At 42.2% G+C, this 24,980-nt stretch overlaps 1 protein-coding gene across 7 annotated transcripts in view; it reads right to left on the bottom strand.

Moving 5' to 3' along the window:
- Positions 1-24,980, bottom strand: part of macf1a (microtubule actin crosslinking factor 1a) — a 233,685-nt gene that overhangs the window by 182,771 nt on the left and 25,934 nt on the right. The gene's annotated exons all lie outside the window — the stretch shown is intronic.

The following is a 24,980-nucleotide window of genomic DNA, read 5'->3' as shown; positions in this document are numbered from 1 at the left end:
TTTTTGCTCACAACACCTCTCTGCATTCCTGCAGTAATGCCAACACACAGCCTTCTCGCCCGGCTCATTAAATCTCTTTGGAGGCGCAGCATGTAGTTTTGTATTACAGGCGTGCAAATACACAACACAAGGGGAGAAAAACGTTACAGCAGGTGAAAAGAGTACTCAGCTGAGTGTCAGAGTGCTAGTGTGAGAATTCCAACATGCTAGTGCTCCTTTATTTTGAGAACATTACACACAAGTGGTTTTATCTGGAATGCCTGAAATAACAGCTGCCGTTTCCAGTGCAGTCCTGCTGACACCTTCTCCTCAGAAATCACCAGCAAGTTGCTTAGTCATGACACCATTTGGTCATGAACATTAACTACTAGCAGGATGTGGATCAACATAATCCATCCTCATGTAAAATTATTCAATTTATTAATGTTTAAATGGGTTTTTTCACACATTTCTTGAAGACCTGAACACTGAAACTTAATAACTGGTGAAAAATGTCAATAAGTTCCCATGCACCATTCTGCTTAGCTGACTCCTGCAGAAATAAACGCAAATATAATCAACAAGCGTGAAACTAAAACACATTTTTTCACAGCCCGATTTGAAAGATGGACCTTTAGTCTTCCCACCCACTATGCAGCCAAGATGGCAACCTTTGAGCGTGAGACGTGTTCATACTCAGCTTTTAGACTCATTCAAATACGTGTAGTTACAGCATGTGAGAGCATCTCTGCACTCAAAATAGTGACTTAAGTACAGGAGCAAGTGATCTGAGAACAGAAGCCTGATGAAGGCCACAAGTCCAACAATAAAACTGGTTTGTAAACTGGGAGTTTTGCTCAAGCTCTTCTCCATGCATCTGGGAAGCAGGCGTTTCTAATCCAAATTTCCACCTGCAACTAATCCTATAAAACTGCACATTTTTCCATTTCAAAGCTAACTGTTGTGTTTATGGATACTTTGTGTCGGCAATAAAAGCAAACAAGATGCTCATCTCCAGCAATGCTCTTTTCCCATGCAGGTTCAGACACTGTTAAGTGTGCATTATGTAACACTAATGAACAAGTTCTTACTTTACAGCAAGCCCTCAATGCCAACAGTCATTCAGGCGTCAGTTCAAGTGGGACTCTGAGGTTTCCCACAGGGTGAGAATTTATTTAAGGGTCGACCCCGAGTGCAGCAAAATGCATTCAGCATTGAGAGCTGGACGGAAAACAAGTGTGAATTGAAGTTCATGCAGGATTGCACATAAATGCACAATTAAACAAGACCTTTCAATTGCTCACTTTCAGTTACTATTTAAAGCAGGTTTCTTTAACAAGGGAAGTTACACAAAACAACATTTGATGGTGTTTTGTGTAACTTCCCGTCCCGTCCTATCAAAATCATCTACTTTTTTATAAAAAAAAAAAAAACCAACCTAATTACAGGATTGATTAGGTGATAAGCGGTTTCTTTTCCCCTACATCTTAACAGAACAGCGCTAAGGAATAAATAACAGGCTTGAGTTTGTGCATTTTTCTACAACAATAGTCGTTTTCTTAACGGATTAATGGTGTCAGTCTTGTTAAATTAGCTGAAACACAAACAGAGTTTCTATTTGACATTCTGCTACACAAATAGTTGGAAGTTGTGGGCGTATTGAAAAAAAAAAAAGTTATTGGTTTGTAATTTCCTGTTTTCTCCAGGGGCAAAAAGGCAGGAAAGGAAAAGCCAGGGAGATAAAAAAGAAAGCGCTGTCCGACCTCCACCAGGGGGCTGAGTTCAGAAAGGATGGAGAAGGGAGGGACAGGGAAGGGGCGAGGAGAGATACAGGGAGAGATAAGGAGCAGGGAGTTACAGTAAATGTCAGAGAGAAAGAGAAAGAACGAGGAGGACAGCGTGAATAGAAGCAAAAGTTCAGGAGAAAGACAAATACGTGAGGAAATGTGTGAGGAGATGAAATGTGAGAGCAACCGTGCCTCCTTTGCATCAGAGATAAAGATTTCATTCATTGGCCTCGGACAAACACCAACACTCTGTGCCCTACTCTCCCCACCTCCTCTCCGTTCCCTTCTCTTGGCCTTTGTTGTGCTTCTCTCTCTCCCTCTCTCTTTTGCCCTGCTTCTCCATCCTATTGATGTGAACAAAGTGAAAGGGAAATCGCCTGGTGCAGGGCTGTGATCTCGTTCTGCTCACACCCACCCACTCTACAGTTCTCAGAGGGAGCCAGCAGAGCGAGAAGCACGCCGGAGCCTTGATGCAGACAAGTCACACCCCTTCCCAGTACTGACGGGAGGGGAAACAAACCACTGCGGCACTGCTGAGGCCCAGAACCGTGAACCTCCTGAGACCAACAGAGGTTCTGACGGGCAGATCTGAGTCTCTGGAGGAGCCACAGGGTGAAGTTAACTTCACACTGAACAGTATCTTATTAGAATAAATGAATGATGCAAGTGTAGAAGCCAGAGCTGATATGTTCACTCATCCCTGAGACCCGAAGGAGCCCAGTAAGACGACCAAACATCTCACACACACACACACACACACACACACACACTACAGCTACTGTTAGGTTAAATTGGACCCCTGAAGCTGTGGAAAAAGAAAGAAACCGAGTGTCAGATGCTGATGATTTAACCATGATCATAAGCATGCATCTAGGAGTGGGGAAAACATCCTTTAACTGGACAATTGGAGGAACTTCATGCATCTGAATCATAAGCTACTGCTGAAAAGTCCTAAAGCATGACTCTGCAGCATAGTCTGACCTCTGTTCTCCTTATAGGGAGCAGATGAAAAGACAAATCTGTAAAGTGGAACACATTCCAGCAATCTGCTGATGAGCAAAGCTTCATATTCCTATTCTTGGACTTTACCAGAGTAGTTTTACATGACTTGCAGAACTGGTGTAACAGTTCACCTACTGTCTGGGGGGGAAAGTTGTAGCTCCTCCCCCATTAATTCAGCTTTGTTCTGACTGGTTTCCTCTCAAAAACAGAAAGTCTGACCAGCAGCTGTATGCTTCAGATAACAGTATCAAGGATAAAGGCTCTCTCTGACATCATAAAGTTTCTAGCGTAGAAAAACAAAAAACAAAATAACTTTCTTATCATACACTTTCACCATGTTTAATGTCACGATTCAAACTGTCTGGTTACAAAGGGGGTGAATATTGATAAAAACTGTATTAATATTTGATCCATTACTGAATCTTTTAGTGTTGATTCTTTACCGATTCCTTTATAGACTCATCTGTGTATGAACAGGCCTAAAGAAGTTTTATGTTTAGATCTGATTCTGAGCCTGAGTGCATAAAGTGAGTAAACAGTCTGAACTGCCTGGATTTTTGAGAGAAGTAGTAGAAAACTCGTTATTTGAGGTACATGGTTCCAATGAATTGACTGATACAGAATCAGTTTCCTACTTGTTAGTTGCATCAGTTGTAAGTTAACATGAGAAATATCTTATCAGTTAACTACCAATAAGGCTGTTGTCATTATGAGCATTTAAATTGACTAAACAGAGTGTTCAATAACTTGCTTCATGTTTTATCAGTTAATAGTTAAAAAACAAAACAAAAGACATTCATATTAACACAGAAATCATATCAGTGTCACCACAGTTTGACTTGACTGAGCAGCTCAGGTCTTTGGTATCTCCTTGTTAGCAAGCACAGGGAAGGGAAAGTCAGGCCTTAATTAGGAAACTTTACAATAACAGAACATGTAAACAGGCATTTAATCTGAAGACAGTTTTATTTAGCCGTAGTTCAAGAGCAGAGGATATACTGGGGATATTTACGTCACCAATTTCCTCTGTTGTTGTGGAGGTGGTCAGTAACTATAAGTGGTTAGCTTTGTGTACAACCCTAAAGAAAACCAAAAAAAACCCCACACACATGTAAACAGTCGGTGCAACAGCAGCAGCACTTCTTTACTGCATTAAAATCATCATTGGTTTACACGGGCCTGTAAATGCTCTCATTTAATCATAAACGTACAGTTGTCGTCTATTTACAGCTCCAGTCAAATGAAATATTTTAAATGAACTGAGGCTTCCCAGAATCATTGTGCAATTAGACAAAACCAAACAATATTTATGGTCTCCAAACGGGAAGCTTTAAAAAAGTCAACAGCCAAACAGACTGAAAGATGGGACATGCAAATGTGGACGACTCCGGAGGGCTGAGAAACAGAAAGACGATTGTGCAGGGAAATACCATGAAGGAAGCGGTGACGATGACTGGGAGAAAAGAGAGAGGGGGAGAGAGAGCTCTGTTATGTTTTCAAGGAAAGAGAAAGCACTCAAAAGAGGAAATGTAAGTGAAAGAGAGCTCAAAGAATCAGACGCATGTGAAAATACAAACACTAAACTGTGAAGGGAGAGTGAGGAGAGCATGTGTGACAGCTCAGAGGACCGTCAGCCTGAAACCTCCCTGTAGATCAGATGGCTAGCTGGGACTTCCCGAGGTCACATAAACCAAAAAATACCAGAAAGTTACACATAAAGAAAAATACAAGGACGCCCCAGCTTACTTGGTGTCTCACACACACACACACACACACACACACACACACACACACACACACACACACACACACACCCCTACCTCAAGAGCAAAGTGTTGTCTATGATGCAAATTATCTGAATACCTGAAGAGACATTTCGTTAAATGATTGCCCAGCATCTCTCCGGGAACGGCTCTTCAAAGGAGATTATTGCCACACATCAATATTCTGACTGAGCCCGAAGCAACGGAGCACAAAGTCTTCATTTCTAATGAAATCCATTAAAAACAATAAAATAAAATAAAAAGGACCCCAGAGATCTCTGCAGCAGCAGGATCAGGATTTTTGTGCTATTAAAATTTAAATAAATAAATAAATAAAAAATGCTAAATTGGCTTTTTCCCCCCTCTCATTTCAAATGCTGTCAAGTACGGCCCAGTCAGCATTTTAGTCCTAATGTGGGAATAAAATAATATTTTGTTGCGTTTTGTTTCTGTTACAAATTCAGTTGAGTTGCATTTGAAATATTTTAGAACAGTTTGAATCACATCAATGTCACCGACTCATTTTAAGAATTTTTGATGAGGAAGCTGAAATAAAAGCCATTTTCGGTACATTTTAAAATGTTATGTTTCGTATCCACAATCAGGCTTCTTTAAGCCTTCATTCTATTGTATTACCTTTAAAGAAACCTGTTCATGTTAATGTCACCTCTATACATTTAAGAAATAAAAATATATGTAAGCTCCAAAAACTTGAAGGGTAAAATATGGCTTTGGACAGTTACTCATAGAAAGCAATGCATATTTATGAGTATTTTTAAAAGGTTTACTCTTGTTTTCTAATGTTGTTCCAATCAGCCATAGCAAACACAAGTACACCACAAAGTCTAAATGCCTTCTTGAAAGCAAGGTGAGCCTTGCAGGTCAGATTTTGGCACACTTAAAGGCACATACACGTGTTATAAAGCTACATAAGACCCTACAGACTGCACTTTCAAGAGCTATGAGACGCCATGTCTGTGTCCTCAGTAAAAACGGTGAGGCAGGTCACGAGTATCTCGAGCAAACAGTGAGTTTAAATACTCGAAAGGTAAACGTAGGAGTGTACGTTTAAATTTACTGGTCATGTTATCAAATCATCGGGCTGCAAAACAAGCAGGAAGGCGAGTATCCGACTGAGAACGAGTGGACGTCTTCATCAGAGGCAGACAGATTAATAAACAGACACGGCTGTGGACAGACAGGGGGGCCAGCGCGCTCACACACAAATGTTTGTGTGTCTGCGTCTGGGTGTGTGTGTGTGTGTGTTCCCTCCATACAGGATGATGGTATTTGCTCTACAAAGTCAGGCATGTCTAATCTTTTAAACACAGAAAACCCTGCAAGGGGACATGCCGCAACTGGACCTGTGTAACTGCTGCGGCAGGTAGAGCCAGATGGCGCCAAGTTTACAGATAAACACTGATAAATATAAGTGTAATGGTACATAATACATCCCCCAGCTTCTGGACCATGACCTCCAGCAACTCTGAACCCACACCAACCATTTCTGCACACCCACACATACCATCTTATCTTTAACATCCAAGGAAATAAATTCATTTTGTTTCTTTGTGGCAGCGGTTAGACAGTTTTTGGTATTAGTAACAGTCTGCCAACTAGCACGCTACTCAAGGAAGAAACCCGCCATAACAAATGACAAATCAAAACCACAAACTATTTGACTTTCTTGCCGAAATAAAAATCATGGCCACTAAAAATGTCATGCAAACAGCCCACTGATGCCAGTTTAACACATGAACAGCATCAATGGCTGAGTAAACCCTACAGGCTCTGACACGCATGCACCCACTCACCCACAGAGTGACCTGATTTCAGAGAACCACAAGATGTGCATACACCCACAAAAACAGGAGAAAAAAGGACAGTCTGTGCTTTTTTGCTGTGCTAATTCAATATTCATAACTTTATTTAAAAAAAAAAAACCAAACATTTTCAGGAAACAGAGAGCAGAGGCTGTTTGCAATTAGCTTCTAACAAGCAGATGAAACATCCTGTTGTTCACGTTAAAAGAAACCGGCAGAGAAAAGAGAATAAACATATATCAAAATCACATTTCGGGACAAATTCAGTTCTGAAAATGCATGATAGATGAGCATATGATGAAGGGTGTGTAACGAATTAGTTTAACAGTATTAAACGGACAACTAAGGAAATTCTGTGTTTGAGAGATGCTGCAACAAATTTTCTAAAACTAATCAACTATAATGTGGACAGGACAGGTTTAAATCATCTTTTCCAGCCTCTGATCCTGTTCTGTCCTGTAAGACTAGACCTTCCTCTGTCTCTTGTGAACATCATGCAAAATTAATCACTGAAGTACAATAGCAAGGCCAACCGCAGGAACACCACGAGGACCTCTTCCATACGAGCGCACCCTGTTATCACTGATGCTAAGCTACATTCATGTTATTTTAAGTTTCCTATGCAGCATGTTATAATCATACACAAATCTGGTGATATTACAGAAGATCAAAGACTTGGTTTGGCCAACTGTCATTATTTGAAATTTAGTGATCCAATGATGTGGTGTTTGTATTCGATATAGGTCCAATATTGACCCCACTGTGTGTTTGGAGATGCACAAGTTTAGCGCAAACACTGAAGCCTCAAATGTGTAGTCCAGATGTTCCATCTTTTATATACAGTCTATGAGAGAAACCAGTGAGACCATAACTGGCAGCAGCTCACTCTCAAAATGGCCTGAAATTGAATGGGGTGCAAATAAATTAGTTGAATAAAACAATTTGATCATTTTCTATTGCTATGCATCATTTTTCTGATACATTTATTTCACTGTGTTTTGCAAAGTTTGGAGAGCCTGTTTAAAGTCAAGCCTGATGCTGCCTTACAGATGTTTCCAGCCTCTCACTGAGCAACACAGCTTATTAAATAACACTGATACTGAATAGCTACTCAGCATCAGCAGGCACATAAAAGCAAAGGTGGGAATTTAGAAAGTTGGAAGGGTGCATTCCTGGCAAATACAGCTCTGTTTCATGCTTACGGCTATTAATCGTGTGCATAAAATATTCAGAGAACTGAGAAACAGCAGAGTCAGCAGCAGAAACAAACGCCGATGACTGACAGACACTCCAGTGAGGGCCAGCTGCCATAAAACTGAGCCGCCACATCATTACGTATACATCAAAGGAAATGAAGGCTGCTTCTCAAGGGAAGATCAGGATGTGGGTCAAAGCAACAACAAGAAGAATAAAACAGATGTGCATATGAATACATACAGCATGATCGGGGATGCAGACAAGATGCCAGGACAGAAAATACAGGAAGAGAGGTCAATAAACAGCAAAGGGGCAGGAAATGGTGGAAATATGAACCACAAGAAAATATAATTAATGCTGACAAACTAAATTATGTCCAGATGTGAATGCTTTATCTTAGGCACATAGTTTAAAAAGGCAGGATGAACAGCAGTTTAAATAAATCAGTTTCTGTCCGACTTAATCTAGTGTGTTGTATGTATGTACATCAGGTCATCGGAAAAACTGGCACAGGTCTCAGATGGCTAACATGAGCTCGAGAAAGCAGACAAATGCTGAGCAGAGGATCATTTACCAACTGCTGGCATCTATAAACATGAAACATAACCAGAGACCATCTGGGGATAAAATGTTTAGAAAGGATTGGACCAGACTGCTGGCATCCATTCTTAAATTTCTGCTCTCATTAAGATGTACTTGCAAAGTTAAAGGATGGACGTCTTTAAAAAGTAAAAAGAGTGAATTATCTGTCATCTTTAATGCCCATCGCATCATCATAAAACTTTATATATCTGCGTGCGGATCTTTTCCCACCCTCGACTTCTGGCTGCCTCTTTAAGAACAGTAAAAGAAAACAGTCCCAACTTCCTCTCTCCTCCTTCCATCATGTTTGTTATTTCAGGAATGTTCTCCCCCTGTTCTGCTGTGTCACTGCTGTCTGGCACAGAAACGCAGAAAAACCTCACGCTAACCAGTTGCCCTCTCTCAGGTGTTTATATTAAATTAAATGCTTCCACCTGAGAGTGCACAGATGAGTGTTTGCACTCAAATAATGTGAAAATATTGTGCGCTTAAAGCAGAAAACGTGGCTCCTGCAGCTCTAAAGCACACACGCAGCTAAAGAGCAGCCTTGAAAAAGATTGTAAGGCAGGACTGTCATAACAGCTGTCCCCTCAGGGCGCCAATCAGCAAACAATGATACACGAGAGCGACTTCGCTCCCTCGTCTCGTTTTACTCGTAGGACTTGAAAGTAACGTTTAAAGTTGTAATGAACCGTGCCTTCGGGATTTCTTGCGCAAACGTGCCGAGCAGACTGGACAATGTACTCATTGTGATGAAACCGTTGCGATTAATCGTAGTTGTATTAGCGCCGGTAAGTCTCATTTTCATCGAGCAAAGCATTTGTTTTTGTGCGGTCTGCAGCACAAATCACTCTGCTGCTAGTTGCGACTTGCACAGTTTCTCATTAAATGTCTGAATAGGTCAATAACACCTTCAGCCAGCCATGTGACAGGTGTAACTGATAGTTTGGAGTGTTATCCTGAGCTGTGCGTCTGCCAAAACATAATGACGACAGAAAAACCTGACAATTCACGACCTGAGAGCACGGCTGCTGGATTAGAGCAAAAGCCACATTTGCAATTATTCCTTCCTCAATGACACAATTATTTAACATAAAAAAGGTTTATGTCCTTTTCATTTAAACAGATTTGTATTAATTATAATTTAACTGGATAATCAAAATAAATAACTGGAACAATCCGGTGAAAGTTTGGCTTTTAGTTTGTCATATTACTGAAAACTGTTGCCAATTATTGATTTTCCTGGCTCTAAATGGGCTTCGGTGGGGTGTTGGGCTCTGTGGGGGAAAAAGTAAAGGCACAAGAGAGATTTATTGCAAAACAGAATGCCGCATATTAACTGCTTTATCTCGATTTTCTCATTTTAATAAATGTCCGAGGCCAAATTTGTGACTTAAATTAAAATGTGATTCATAGCCGAGCCCTATTTGAATCTGTAATTGTGGTACAATCCTCAGGGTCACATGTTTGATGGCTTCTCTTATATCAGCGCTGCTTTTTCTCAATAGCAGAAAAACACTTAATCGCATTCATTTATTGCACAGAAGAAGCTCTTTGTTAAACCTTCACAGTTATCAAATCGTCAAAATTGTCAGATTGATATTATTAAAAAGACAGTTTCATTGTTTACCTTCATAAGCGACAACTGATCAATACGACCAAATATATTTGACGCTTTTTGAGCATCGGTTTTGTTCACATTTGTGTCAAAACATTGCCGGTAGTCCTCTCATTGGAAACTGACACAGTGCACTCAGCTGACCTATTATATTCACATGTTCTCATTGTCCCCCACCCCCACCTCTGAACACCTTCACACCTCTAACAGCCAGCCGCCATCTCCCCTCCCTGCTTCTATCCATGTATTCATCCATACATCCGTTCATCCATCCCCCTTCAGGAATGTTAGATTAAATTCTCAGATTATAATCAAAGAGAGGAAGCAAAGTGAGGGAACGTCGAGGCTGGGGTGGAGGAATGGGCAGAGGGAGGGGTGAGGATTAGCAAAAGAGGGGTGACAGACGGGAAATCCGGTAAGACCTGCTAACGTGGAAGAGAGCAGGAGAGATACCCTCCCCCTCTTATTATCCGTCAGTGTTTGGATGGTGGCATGCTCTAATGCCAAATGAGACCGCTCTGAATCTTAAAGGGGTTGCTTTGGTTCCAAAAACACGATATTTCTGTAGACTCTTTCCCCTTTCTCTGAAAACATTTTATCCTGAATCAACTTTCTGACATATTCCATGCAGATGTGGATTTGTGAGCCATCAGATGATGAAAATGAGTGTACCATAAGGCTGCTAAAAAACACACAAAAAAGAAAAAGATATCAAACTCCACAAAGTCACAATCTGAACTGTGACTACAGAAGAAGAAAGATGTCCACACTGGCCGTCAAACAGAGCAGGGGTCTCCAGCCAGGCAGGTCTTAGGGCTCCGTGGGTGATGTCTGGTGATTAAAGGATGCAAAGACCCTCTGACAGATGGAGCAGGTCACCGAGTGGGGGACGTTTCAGGTCGCACAGAAAGGCACACACAGCACAAATTCATGTGTGCATTTACATGCATAATCTCGCTCTTTCACATGCACCCACCCACACACACACACAAGCATCCATACTATATGTAAGCAAGTGGCTGCATGAAAAACAGACCTCCAAGGGCACAGCTGTTACTGAACAAGGGCAAGAATCAAAGTCCGAGCTCAAAAGCAGGTATAGGCAGGCAGGTAGTCAGAGTGCAGGTACAAAACACAAATGATCTGTCAGTCAGCATTTTAAACCTTTCTCCTAAAATACGCAGACATAACAAAACTGTGTAGCCTTCATTAAATAAAGCAGCACAGGACCCCGCTGGCATTTAAACTAATGAAACGCCATTTAGAGAGCCTCAAGCCTCGTTATACATCAACAGGCTTCCTGTCGAAACACCAAACAATGCTCAGAGAACAGAGGGGGAATTACATGTTGGTTGGATTGGAAATATAGGAGGTAAAAAAAATAAGGTGAAGAATTAATCTAAAGCTATGAAGGCATTCAACTGACACACTTTCAGTCTAGAATTAAAATTACACAACACTGCGTGGTATATTTAAAAAGCAAATAATTATGTCAGCTGAAACACAGCAGTAGACACAATCCAAACTGTCCTTGCATCTCTAGGTCTATTCAGTTTCTACTCTCTTCTATGAGATAAAGCAGATTATTTAAGTTAAAATTAGTCAAGCTTCTCATATCTGCAATGGCTAATGATCTGACCCGTCAGGCCCCGGAGCAATCAGCTCTGACTTCAAACTATTCAGGATAAATCCTACAACCAAAGGCACACACACTCAGCAGAATCAATACACTTGTGATCTGATCCTAGCTGGATATGAATAGCAAATGAGAGCATGTCCTTAATGAGGACAGCGCAATGATAATGTTCTTGTGGTCGATGCTGATGAAGTGAGCAAGCGTGCCATTAAAGAGGAAATTATTAATTGGAAACTGATGACACACAACAGTTGATCTATAATATATATTCTATATTGATCATCTGTTATCTGAACAGGGACGGTCCATGTGCTAAAAAGCACTCACTCTGGTGCTAAGAAAGTGAGGCAGTAAATGAAACACACACACCCTGAGTGACAGTCATACTCATCCATGCCCGCAGGATGGTAATTTTAGAGATTCTCAATTAGGAGCAAAGCCTTTTAGGAGAAGTAGCTGGAGCTATACGAGATTAACAACAGCTCTGACTACTGACCTAGTAAAGACAGACAGTGGAGGAAATGAGAAAGGAAAAGACAGTAAGAAAAACAACATGGCGATAAGAAGAGAGAGCGATGGTGATCACTAAAATCTGGGATGAAAGTAAAACATGACAGTACAAAAACAGGATGAACGTGAAAAACAAAAACATGATGTCTGTAAAAGGTAAACTCATGAAAGGACAGAGGGATGGGGGAAGTAAAAGAGAGGAGCGTCTCATGACGATGGTATGATGAGGGTTTTATCAAGGACAGATAAAAATAAGATGATGAATCAGAAGTCTTCACGCTCACAAGACCACACACACACACACACACACACACACACACACACACACACACACACCTTTAACTCAGTGTCGCAAAACATTAGCGGTGTGTGTTACTGCAGTGAGAACCAGACCGTTTCACAACTCTGGTCAATTCATTTGAACTGTCCAAAACTACATTTCTCACATTTTCCTTTTTACGTACAGTTTCATTAACCCTAAAGTGACCAGGCGATTTTAGCAAATAAAGTTATCATATTATGTAATTACCAGCCACTTAATTTGGTACACCTTTTCAAGCACTCAATGTTATCTAATCAGCTAATCACATAGCAGGGAATCAGTGCATTTAGGCATGTAGACATGGTCACGTTTAAACTGAGTTTCACAATGGGGAATAAAGGTGATTGATTTCAACGTGATATGGTTGTTGGTGTCAGACAGGTTTCTCCGAGTATTTTAGTACAAACTTGGATTTTCCCCACACAGGGAATAGTGAGAAAATACCCACTAAGCAGCAGTCAGCTAGGAGAAAACACCCTGAGGGCACACTAGAGGTCACAGGAGAATGTGTCCACTGCTTCAAACTGATAAGAAAGAAACAATAACTCCAGTAACCACTCGTTACCATCGAGGTATATAGGAGAGCATCTCTGAGCTGATGGGCCACAGCAGCAGAAGAGCACACTGGGAGTCATTCATGTCTAAGAACAGGAAACTGAGGGGTTCACCAAGTGTGGCAACAGATTGGAGAAATGTTGCCAGACCTGATGAGTCACAATTTCTGCTGTAATACTGGACAGTAGGATCAGAATTTAGCGTAAACAACAAAAGCATGGATCCATCCTCCCTTGTATCAACGATCCAGACTGCTGCTGGTGGTGTAATGGTGTGTGGAATATTTTCTTGGCAAACTCTGAGCCCTTTTTACCAACTGGGCATGAATTAATGTTACAGCCTAGTGAGCATTGTTGGTAAACATGACTATCCCTTTATGAGCACAATGTAAACATCTTTTGATGGCTGGTTCCAGCAGAATAATGTGCCATGTCCCAAAGCTAAAATTAGCTCAAACTGGTTTCTTCTTCATTCAATGACAAGGAGCTGCTGTACCCAAATAGCCTCCACAGTCACCAGATCTCAATCTAACAGAGCACATTTGTGATCTGGTGCAATGGGAGATTTGCATCACTGATGTGCACCAATCTGCAGCGACCGTGAGACTCTATCACATCAACATAGACCAAAGTCTTTGACGAATGTTTCCCACACCTTGTTCAACACCATGAAGACTTAAGGCAAAAGCGGGTCTAACCACCCAGTACTAGCAAGATAACCAATGACATGACCAGTGAGTCAACCAGATCAAGTAACTAAAATCAACAGGCCAAATTTTGCCAAATTTGATTTGTGTTTAAAACAGAAAATAACTAAAGTTGAATGCATTAAAAGAAACACAAATACTTCTTCAAATGTAAAAATCTGGGATAAACGTACTATAGTTTTGTCTTTGGAAGCCATGATTTAAGAGAGAATTTACAACCCATTATCCACACCACCTTAAAAAATGGTCTCTGTAGAGGTGGGAGGAGGGAAAGGACAATGCTGCTGACACATAAAAAGGCAAGAAGCTTACAGAGGGATTGCTGGGATTTTGAATAGCTCTGCACTAAAAAGAACAGCATTTAAAATAGTGCATCCTGATTGCAGCTCCTGCGGAGGAGTGCAGTGCTGCAGTTCAGTGTTTAATGTGAACAAATCGCAACTGCGGCCGCCATGCTGTCAGAGACATTACGGCAAAGAGGGAGAAGACTGTGGTAATACGACTCAACTCACTTTGATCCATCCCAACAGGATCTGTTAAATAGCCACATTATCTCTCTGAAAGACAATCAGTATTACATTCATCCAGGAATCCAATCAAAGGCCAGGCTACTCCATGATGTCAGTGCCACAATGAATTACATAAGAACCACAGTGAACCCCCTGTAGCTGAGCCCTCTTGGTACAGGCCTTACACTGAAGACATGTGAGAGAATGGACCAGTGCACAGTGACGGGGGTGTCCAGTTTCCTCGCCTCCGCGTTGGCATAGTAAAGTAGATGAATGGGATTAGGGCTCGGGCCCCTGCTGGGGGGCTGTCTGTGTGACATCCCGCCAGGACCAACCAGATTACCCTCACAGCCTCATTTGCATGGCAAATCCTCACACCACCTCGCATGCACGAGCACACACGCAAACGCACACAGTAATGTATGAGGCTAATGGAGCGTGGACTGTAAGCAATACACTGCAACACCATCAACACTGGGCAGAGAAATAAATGGCCTTAATTCATGGAAATTAGCTCAAATTCATCAGACATTAAAAACAAAACGAATCTATAAATATCTTTGAAAATTGAATGAAAATACTGTTAAACTGCTTGTCTTAGTCAACCAATAGTCCAAAGGTACTAAAATTAAAAATAATTAATAATAAAAGATATACAAGGTCAGGAAAGCTCAAATTCTTCGATGTGAAAAAGGGAAACAAGGAAAGTCTGTTATTCTGTTTTAAACATTAGTATGAAATTCACAGATTATCAAATTGGTATTCTGTGTGAAGTTTGCGTGTTCTTCCCATGTGTGCGTGGGTTCTCTCTGGCTTCCTCCCACAGTCCAAAGACATGCAGTTAGTGGGGTTAGGTTAACTGGTCATTCTAAATTGCCCATAGGTGTGAATGTGAGCATGAATGGGTTAGCCCTGTGACAGACTGGCAACCAGTCCAGTGTGTACACTCCTTCTCGCCTTATGGTAGCTGGGATAGGAGCCAGCTCCCCTGTGACCCTGATAAAGATAAGAGGGTGGAAGGATGGATGGATGAAATTATTGGGAATTAATTGCTATTCAATCAACTTACTGAGGTTTATCTAGGCTTAAAATCAATCACCCTGTGCACCCAATCATGACTGACCCACATATTTAAAGGTCAAACTTTTTCCAATCTGTGGGTTATGATCAAGTCAGTCACAGAGTGGGAGAATTAGCATTTCTCAAGGTAGGAAACGCAAGCATACGTGTGATGTACCTGCAGTGATTCATGTACGTCACACACTTCATTCTGACTCTGTCCACCTTCCTTTGTTGTGTTTACGGTGTGTGAACCTGTTCCGGTGTGTATGCGTGTTGCGCAGTCAGCTGAGAGTCACAGGCTGAAGGAATTGGAGCAGATTAAAAGTCACCCTGCCTCTCTCGCGGTCACAAGCCGGGCTTGACACTCAGAGCCGCTCTGCGCGTCCTTTCATCTCACGGGATTTAAACAAAGCGCACACGTCCGACAGGATGGGACTGACAGTTCACACAGTTATTAAGAGTAATGTGTATAAAGTATAAGTTTCTCGCCTCAGTTAATAAAATAAACTTCCTTCTCATCTTAGCAACAAGATACTGTTCTTAGACGAGCTACCGTAGATTACACGCACACACCAATCTGCAGATTTAAAACACTTTGCTTCCATTGTGCTACAACTGGATGTAAACAGGATTTTTAAAAAACCCACCAGCTACTTAGTTCCTCCGCAGCAGTCCCCATCTAATCTCCCTTTCTAAAAGAAACATTTGTTCAAACTTTTTCATGTTTCAACAACTTGGCATGACTTAAAAAGAAACACCTCTGCTCTAACATTTATTGCCCAAGGCGCTGACGCTTTTCAGACTCTTGCTGAACATATACACGTCAAATCATATCCAGATATCATACAGTGGTTCACTCTGCCGCACATCAGTGTGGCTCCAAATGTCTCATTTTTATTCACCTGCCTACAGCTGGATTTTTACTATGTTTATGCATAAGCCTGATTTTAAGTATCACGTCTCCAGAATCAGCCATGTGAAATCATTTCATACCTATATGAAATTTAAGAATAGAGGCACCGCACCTCACATCCCTCTACACTCTCTTCTAGCATCTTATCACTCAGCCTCAAACTGACCAGCATGAAGATTTATTGAGAATCATTTATCTGTTACTGGAGCTACCAAGGCTTCCAGATTTGATTTTAAAATACTCTCTCGTATATGAAGCCTGATATGATCTTACATCTGATCCTTCACTGCCAAACTGTTAGACATCCAGTACTCCTCCCGGAGAAAAATCCGGGATGAGCTTTTCCCATCTATGACCCTAACCTTTGAATATTTCTACCTCACTAGAAGTAATCAGATGGATCTAGAGAAAATTATTCCCTTATACCCAAGTTTGTTCTTTCAGCTTTCTTCTCTTTATTATGTTTTATGGTTGTGAAGCCCTTTGAACCTCTACATGTGATAGCGGGCTCTACAAATAAAATCGATCTGACTGACAGGATGATGGAGAGACAAGAGGAGGTATAGATCTACCTTTCAGCTACCAGAAGCTTCCTGCCCACTCTAGATAATTAACAAGGGGGGCGCAAAGGAGAAGATGATGAAGATTAAGAAGAAACTATAAGCCTTGTGTATAAGGTGATAGATATGAACAGACATCAAGAGGATGACACAGGAAGGGGAAAAAAAAGAGCAGGAAAAGACATGAAGGAGAGAAGTGGCATCAACTGCTTAGCCCTGCCAACTGAATTAGCGCTAAAACTAAATGTCTGCATTTCCCAAAAGACAAATCAGATAGTGGGGGCGGAGAAATAAAGATACAAAGGTGACGGATTAAAGAGGAAAAACGAGAGGAAGGATTCAGTGTATGCTTCACAGAGATGATGAACTATAGGGGACAGAGCTGCAGGACCAGCTGTGTGTGCGTCTCAGCCCCAGTGCAGCAGTGTGCAATCGATGCACGCTAACCGCTGTCCCCTATATTGCTTTTAGAGCAGCCACCATGATTTATTCATTAACCGCTTCTCTCCCATCTCACTTCATCTCGACATCTCTGCTGCGTCTTACAGCCCTCGCGTTCTTCTAGCAAAAAGAAGCATCCAGGAACAGAGAAGACACAAGGCTTCATTCACAAAAAGCTTGCTAAATTTGAAAAACAGCAGAATCTCCAAACAAAACCAGCTTCAGAGGAAACACCTGGTGACAAGTGAGACAGCCACAGCCCTGCTGCAGTCTGCGCAGCGTAAATATCTCTTATGTCCCTTCTGCTCGTTATTTCCAGCCAAGCTGTGGGGGGTTAGAAAGGCTCTCCATCTTAAAGTGGAAGGGTGAACGTATCCACTGCTGACAGCGTTTCTGAAAAATGCTTGCCAAGTGAGGACTGAAGGTCAACACAGAGAGAAAAGATGACTTTTTAAATTACACCAGCTGCGAGCAGACACAGTCTGAGCCGGGACGTGACCGTGTGTGTGAGATTGCGTCTCACAGAGGTCAAAGCAGCAGCAGCACTGGTTTCCTCTGTCCGTTTCCTTTTGGGGGATCTTTTTCTAGATTATTTTGAGAATTTTTATGTCTTTGGCTGAAACACAGCATTTCTGTCCCTGGACAGGAAAGGTTGGAAAGCACGCTTTGCCAATCAGGGCATCTGCATCCATGTGCTTCCCTAACCTCTTGGTTGCTTTTTGCAGCCTTTTTACCAATTCAACCCACACACACGCCTTGATATCATGCAAGGCAACATCTACTGGTATTCCTGACCCATTTTTCCCCCCCATCAAGTTAGTGTGCACGCTGACACACAGCAGCCAGAGATTCCTCCCCCCACTTTTCTGTGATTACACCGAGCGCCCAGGAAGCAGCCGACAGAGATGGGATGCACATCGCTCTACTATATCAGAGCAAAAACTACGAGAGCTTTGACAACCGCCATGCAACCCCGGAGAAAGGTTTTCAGAGATGTGCCACACAGCCTTCCCTGTCTGTCATGAATACAGGCCCTGTGTGCTGCTAAGAGAGACGGCCACTGTTACCACACAAATATGCCCACATTTATGCATCAACGCAAATATTTCACACTCGCTAGCTGCTCCCCTCACGACTATTCAACTCGATTTCCTCCCCTAACGCACAATCACAATGAACCTCATTGATTATTTGACTAGAAATCAGCTGGGTGCTGGTTATGTAAGAACCCCGAGGGGAGAACTGCTGCAAACAGTAAGAAAAGAGGGGATTTAAAAAAAAAAAGGTGGAAAAACACGAAGAACGGGGAGGAGAGACGTCACTGTGGCAGATTTATTGCATGCGAATAGAAAATGTGGAGAATGCAGGAGAGACTGAGTGCCAGAGGGATCACATTTTGACACTGCAGTATTTTTCTTTCAGCAGCTTCACTAAAACGCCGTTATTATTGTGTTTATGTTATACACTCATTTTTTTTGCATGCGCTTACTGTAAATATGATACTACTAAAGCTACAAAGAAGAATCGTTCCCTCCAAGTTTTGCATGTTACTATAAAAGGGACTGAAAAACAGAAGAAGTGCATGGTTTTATCGCTTAATTACTTTTGCTGCCACTGATATGCCTGGAATTTATCTCCTCTGGTGCTGGATTTCATTTCCGTTTTCCTTCATATTCTCTTCTTAATTTATGTGCTTTAATATTCTTCAAAGCATCCTAAATGTTCCCTCAGTTATGAGCATCCAAAAGATTGCAGAGTGTAAACAGTTTCCCACATTTCTGAGGTTCAACCTCACTGCATTAACAACAACACAGCGGGGCAGAAAGGCCCAGGAGATGTCCCCGAAGCCCCCCTCCACCCGGCCTCCCTTCGCTCTCCATCTGCAGTTAGCAGTGCAGGCTTTCTAGCTCGGCCAGCGTTTGGTTCTGCCTGCCGCAGCTCTGGCAGCGCTTGGTTTTCCTGCCGACACGATCAGGTGCTGCTGGAGAATGTGACTAAACAGGAAGTAATGTGGGAAAGGATGGGAGGGTGGAGCAGAGAGGGGAGGAGGCGGGGAAAGAGAAAGAACAGAAGGATAGAGACAGAGCAGAATAATTAGGAGGTAATGAAATAAGCAAGTGAGAATGCGAGGAAAAGGCAGACAAGGAGGAGGCTGAATGCGAGACGGGAGAAGGAAAAAAAAAAATCAATACCAAGAAGAGCAGAGCAGCCACGAGATGTTTAATATTAAAATGTGAAGAAAAGCTGCTTTAGTGCAGCAGAGTAATTGATGATCTGGTTAGGGCACAGTAAGATCTGAAGGACGGAGACTGTGCTCAATGACTGAGAGAAACAAGAGAGAACTGAAGGAGGACGAAGAGGAGGAGGAGGTTGTGTTCTTGGGGGCAGAGATCTACTGTGAGAGGAGACCAGGACTGAGGGAGCTGGAAAGCAAAAACTAGGCCACATGGAAAAATCCAGCTGCAATGATCCAACTCTGGGACCAGCGCATAGCTCCCATGTCTGCCTCTCCTCCTGTCTATCTGTCCATCATCTGTGGTCTTCTGTTAAACTGCTCTGTCCTTCTTCCTCTCCTGAGGCTGCAGCTGTTTGTCTCCATCTCTATGTTTTTGACTGCTTTTCCTCTCTTGCTTCTCTAATGGATCCTGTACTTCCTCCAGTGTCAGAGATCAATCGTCTAATTACCAGTCCGCGGAAGTAAAGAATAATTTTCCTCTGACTTTTTCCACAGTCTAATCTCGACATTTCAAACTCTGATTTTACCTTAAATGGGATCTCATTATTCCAGGAGCAGAACATTTCTCTGAGAGGCACAGAGAAAGCAAACAGACCGAGCTGATGGCATATTCAAAGCAGGAACAGATACAGTTTAATAGGATTCACAAGATGGCAAAGCACATGTGTGTGGAGGAGTAGAGAGGGCGGCACTAAGAGAGATCTGGAAAGAAGGGAAGAGCTGCCCCAACACTTCCTGAACTCAATGAAAATGTAGGACGTCAGCAAACACTCAACTCCAAACCCTTCCTGTTACTCTGTGCACTTCCTGTGTCTTTCTGTCTAAGCCCTTGACCTGTGTAAGAATGAAGCCAGACTACATGACCAGGGATGGAAATACTGTAATTTTACAGGCTCCAGTGGGGCTGGGTAATAAGTCACTATTATTACATCCAATTTTGTTTTATAGTGTTTGAAAATTGTGTCGTCCAGACTAATCATTTCAAGCAAAAAGTGCTTTAAACTTTGGTGCTTTGTTTTATTTATTTTTCAATTAAAGGCACCGACTATAGCACCATATCCAAATTTCACTGCCCCAGCTATATACAGAGCAATCTTTCTATGCACAGTCACAGTCAAGAAGTCCATTTAGAAACAGGAAAATGAAGAAAAATGCTTGTGAATTTGTATATTATCAACTTTCTTGTGCTTTATATGACTTAATATTGCAGTAATATTAGTATCATATTACTTGGTCTTTCAGTATTGATCAATGTTGCCACATTTAGCTCAGGAAAATGAGCACTTTTCACACACATATTGAGGTAGCAACATGTATCCTGAAGAGCAGGGAATACGGTTTATATATGTGAATAGGTCACATAAAAAGGAGAAATCCTGAGCTTTTGGGGAGTGAAAGGCTGCTACATTTGTTGACAAAATTCATCACCTTTGATTTCTCTTGTGTGAATGTCAGCGCTGATGACATTTAGAAAAGAAAAAAAAAAGTATCAGTGAACTCGTGTGTGTGACCCTGCATGACTTACAAACAGTACAGTAAAACATTAATCCTGAGGGGTGGAAAAATGACACTGAATGTTTGCTTCTCTACCACACGCACACAAACACAGAGGGCAGCAGTAGCACTGAGCTGCCAGAAGTTGGCACTGCCTGTAGACGGATGAATTAGAGGTGGTAAGTATACAGTACAGAGCGGATATCGTGATAGACGCAGAGGACCACACACACTCGACATATTACATAAAAGCCTTAATGTGGAAAAACATGGAGTTTATCTACACAAAAGCAGCATCTGAATTGAATTTTAAGTAGATTTGTAGGTCAGAAACACACATTTCCTACCATCTATATTTAAGTCAGCGGGTTTCCTGACAATCTTCTTCTTCTAAGCTCTGAAATTGTTCTGCTTCCTTCCAGGTTTCCTGGCTTATATTCGGCTCTGAAAGGATTTTCGTGACACTCTACCTGACCCGTCATGTTTTAATGAACACTTTTTGCTTTTAAGCTGCTCTTAAGCTTACATAAGTGTTATTATACATGTCTAATTAGGATTATTAGAGTGAAAAAAAAAGCAGAGAAGCAGAAATCCATAGAGTGCTGCTTCATATGTGGTAATTACAGAGCTATTTGAGTAAACATAATGCTCAAATGTTGGTGTCAATGTGCCTGAAACCATCTGCTTTGCCACTGACTCACAGTACGTCTATGAGTGTTTCTGAGTGTTCCAGTATTTTTCCATGTATGACCTTGTCACTCTTGCTTTAGATATCCTGTCATTGTTACACAGCAGTTACACTCATGGCTGCGAACACAAATGCCAAGAAAAATACAAACACACACAAACACCGCACCCGCTGCCTGTGAATGATTTAAACCCTATCACATGTCGACCTCCAGTTTTAGTGACGTGATGCTACAGCGAGCAGGACGCCAAGTTCCCATTTCTCCCTATATAGCTCTGAGTGACTCAGTCACAGGTGACAGAGTAACGAACACTTACATACATACGGGAACGCTGTTTACAGGATCAGCAGATCATAGAAACCACTATAATCCCAGCTATCAGGGGACAGAGGGGAACAGGCAGGACAATGCATGACAACGTAAAAGGGTAAATGACAGGGGGAAACTTGATATCGCTCAAGACAGTAGACATGCTGACACCTCAAAGAGCAAAACGTGATTAGGCAGTGACACACAGCAGCAGGAGCAGCAGCACAGGTCCTATTGTGGTGGAGTGAGTGCAGAGGACACAGGGTTTAGCCTATAGGGTTACAGCCTCATTATAGCACTGATGAGGGAGGCGAGCTGGGACTGCGACGCTTGGAAGGGTTGAAAACCTGCAGCCTCACAGGGCCAGAAAACAGACCTCAGTCTAACAGGAGTGCTATAACCCAGAAACAGGTCGAAAACGTCCACATTACTACAGTACCGCGATCCCCACGTGGAGCTGTTGTGTTTAGAGATTGTTTGTGGAGTGGAGTGAATATATATCAGAATAATAGAGACTATGTGTACTGTGATTAACATTATCAACTTATCAAGTGTGTGGCAAAATGTTTTTGAACCTGATGCTCACATTCTCTGTCAGGACTGCACTCCCTGTTTATGTAGCGTTTGAAACCAACACTCAGGACAAGCACACTTGGCATCACTGGACTTTTTGTTATTAGGAGAAAAACGATTCTGAAACCAGGAGCAGTGCAGTAAAACCATGATAGCAATGCTGGCTAAGGGCAGCCCTGTAAGATAAGGCATCCAAGTGGAAACAGAGAGCGTAACAAACTGTATCAACACCAATTTCTGTTACTGTACCTGTGGGAAATTACAACGCATCTACATGGAGACAACGTGTTAGGCACACCTCAGTGCACCTGCACATTTATCCTCTGGCTGTTCTGGTTTATCACTAGCGCTGATTGGCTGCAGAGGGTCACCTGCATGAATATAAAGTAAGGGTGTGTGTGTGTGTGTGTGTGGGGGGGGGGGGGGGGGGTGGTCTCTCTCCTCCATCAACACTAGCTGCACAGTTCTCCACACGTGCTTTTGCCTCTTTTTGCTTTGTTTTGTTTAATAACATTAATCGAGGTGATGGGCGTGAATGTGATGGCTAACTATTTTGCATTAATAAAATGTTTTGCAGCATTAAATGCATCAACTGATCATGGCTGCAGGAATAGCAGCCAAACAAAAAACAAAAAAAACCTCCAAATTATGCAAAGCTGCTTTGCTTGTATCAAAATAAGAGCATAAACAGTTTTTCAAGGAAATATTAAAATTCAGATGTTTTGCTTTGCAGCTTCTGGATTTCTACACACAGCATAGCTGGAGTGATCCTCTCACTGATGAAGGAGGTGAGCTGAGATCGTGCTTGTGCAGATACTAATTAAACATCCTGGACTTTACCTCTACATTTACCAAAACAGCTCCCAGGTCACTGCTTGCTCCTGTCAGATAAAGGGCTAACAGCAGGCATGTGGTTATATCAATACCACATTTGGAGGGGACTGACATATGATGGAGCTGTTGGGCTATTATGCATTGATATTTCCAATGGGGGGGAAAGAGCCCTCAGAGACCCACGTTCAGCTCCACTTTAATCAATGTGCTCACGTTCCCTTCCTTTTAATCTCACATAATAATAATAATAATAATGGATTGGATTTATATAGCGCTTTTCAAGGCACCCAAAGCGCTTTACAATACCACTATTCATTCACTCTCGCATTCACACACTGGTGGAGGCAAGCTACGGTTGTAGCCACAGCTGCCCTGGGGCAGACTGACAGAAGCGAGGCTGCCATATCGCGCCATCGGCCCCTCTGGCCAACACCAGTAGGCAAGTAGGGTAAAGTGTCTTGCCCAAGGACACAATGACCAGGACAGAGAGCCCAGGGATCGAACCGGGCTCTCTGTCCTGGTTACAGATGCGATTCCCAACCCCCTGAGCCACGGTCGCCACGGTCCCATTCACATGGGAAAAAAAACAGCTCTGATGCACCTTATTTGTTTATCAAAGTAAAGCCATCCTGCTCGCAGATAAAACTGGACGACGGCTGCGATCAACGTGAAGCACTTAAACGGAGAGCAATTGCTCTCTTCAGGATGAGAAATGGACTGTCGAATCCATCCCGAATGAACTGTTCTCTGTGAGTGAGAGCGAGGCAGATTTAATAGAAGCCCCATTGGCTCCCGAGGAAGTCTAACACCTATAATATGTGGATTTATTTTAGCACTAAAGCAGCCATTAATGCCAGACAGAAAAACAGAAAACCCTGCGCATATATAAAATATAACACTAAGAAAGTTAAGCTGTTCTAAGCAGTTTGAGTTATAAGTGGGTTTTGTTGAACAATATAGTCTGAGTGCTAGAAAGGCTAAAAATAATAATATACATGTGCAAACTAAATGTAACTGAATTTTCTGCTTTTTATTGCATGATATGAGCCTGAATGAGTGCATCTACAAGAAAGAAAGACCAATATTTGCAGCAAAGCTTCACTGATGTGTCGTTTACAAGAGGAGACGGTTACATATTATGGCTCAAGTAGATAAAGTCTGCATATTTCCTTCTGTAGACAGGTTATTGCACGGAGTGAGAGATAAGTTAAGCAAAGTGTTGGCATAGAAAAGATATTGCAAACTGTTAGTGAAACCTCCCAAAGGGCTTCTTTCTTTGTGCTTAGACAGGTGTGTTGAACACATACTTTATGTTGGAGGCTCGGATACGAAACTCCTCATCTCAACCTCCCTCCTCCTCTCACATATTTGACAGCAGCACATGGAGGCTATGTCCCAAACCCAGAGGAGTTTAGTTTCATTATAACAATCAATAATTCAAAACCACCTCCTTTTCATCAGTGCCAGCATCACAGATGTGACCCAAGTCTATTGGCTGTCTGCATCCCCATTCTGTCCCTCTGTAACGCACGCACGCACGCACGCACGCACACACACACACACACACACACACACACACACACACACACACACACACACACACACACACACACACACACACACACACACACACACACACACCTCCTCCCAACAGTCAAGTTCAGCAGAGGCATTCATTTTTAAAGCGCCCCTGTCGCCGGTATTATAAAATAGCAAGTCTCAGCCCTGGTTGTAAGACCTCTGCTGCAGGGCAGACACACATACACACACAGAAAAATAAATATAATGATTGTTTTCTTCACCTTAAAGTGTTTTAAAGCCACATCACAGCAAACTCGAACCATCCCAGTGCCCTGCACAGCAGCAGCTTTGATATTTAC

This window comes from Rhamphochromis sp. 'chilingali' (assembly GCF_963969265.1).
Source record: "Rhamphochromis sp. 'chilingali' genome assembly, chromosome: 17".
NCBI lineage: Eukaryota > Metazoa > Chordata > Actinopteri > Cichliformes > Cichlidae > Rhamphochromis > Rhamphochromis sp. 'chilingali'.
Note: the sequence above shows the minus strand (reverse complement) of the source record. Positions and strands in the feature narration are given on the sequence as shown.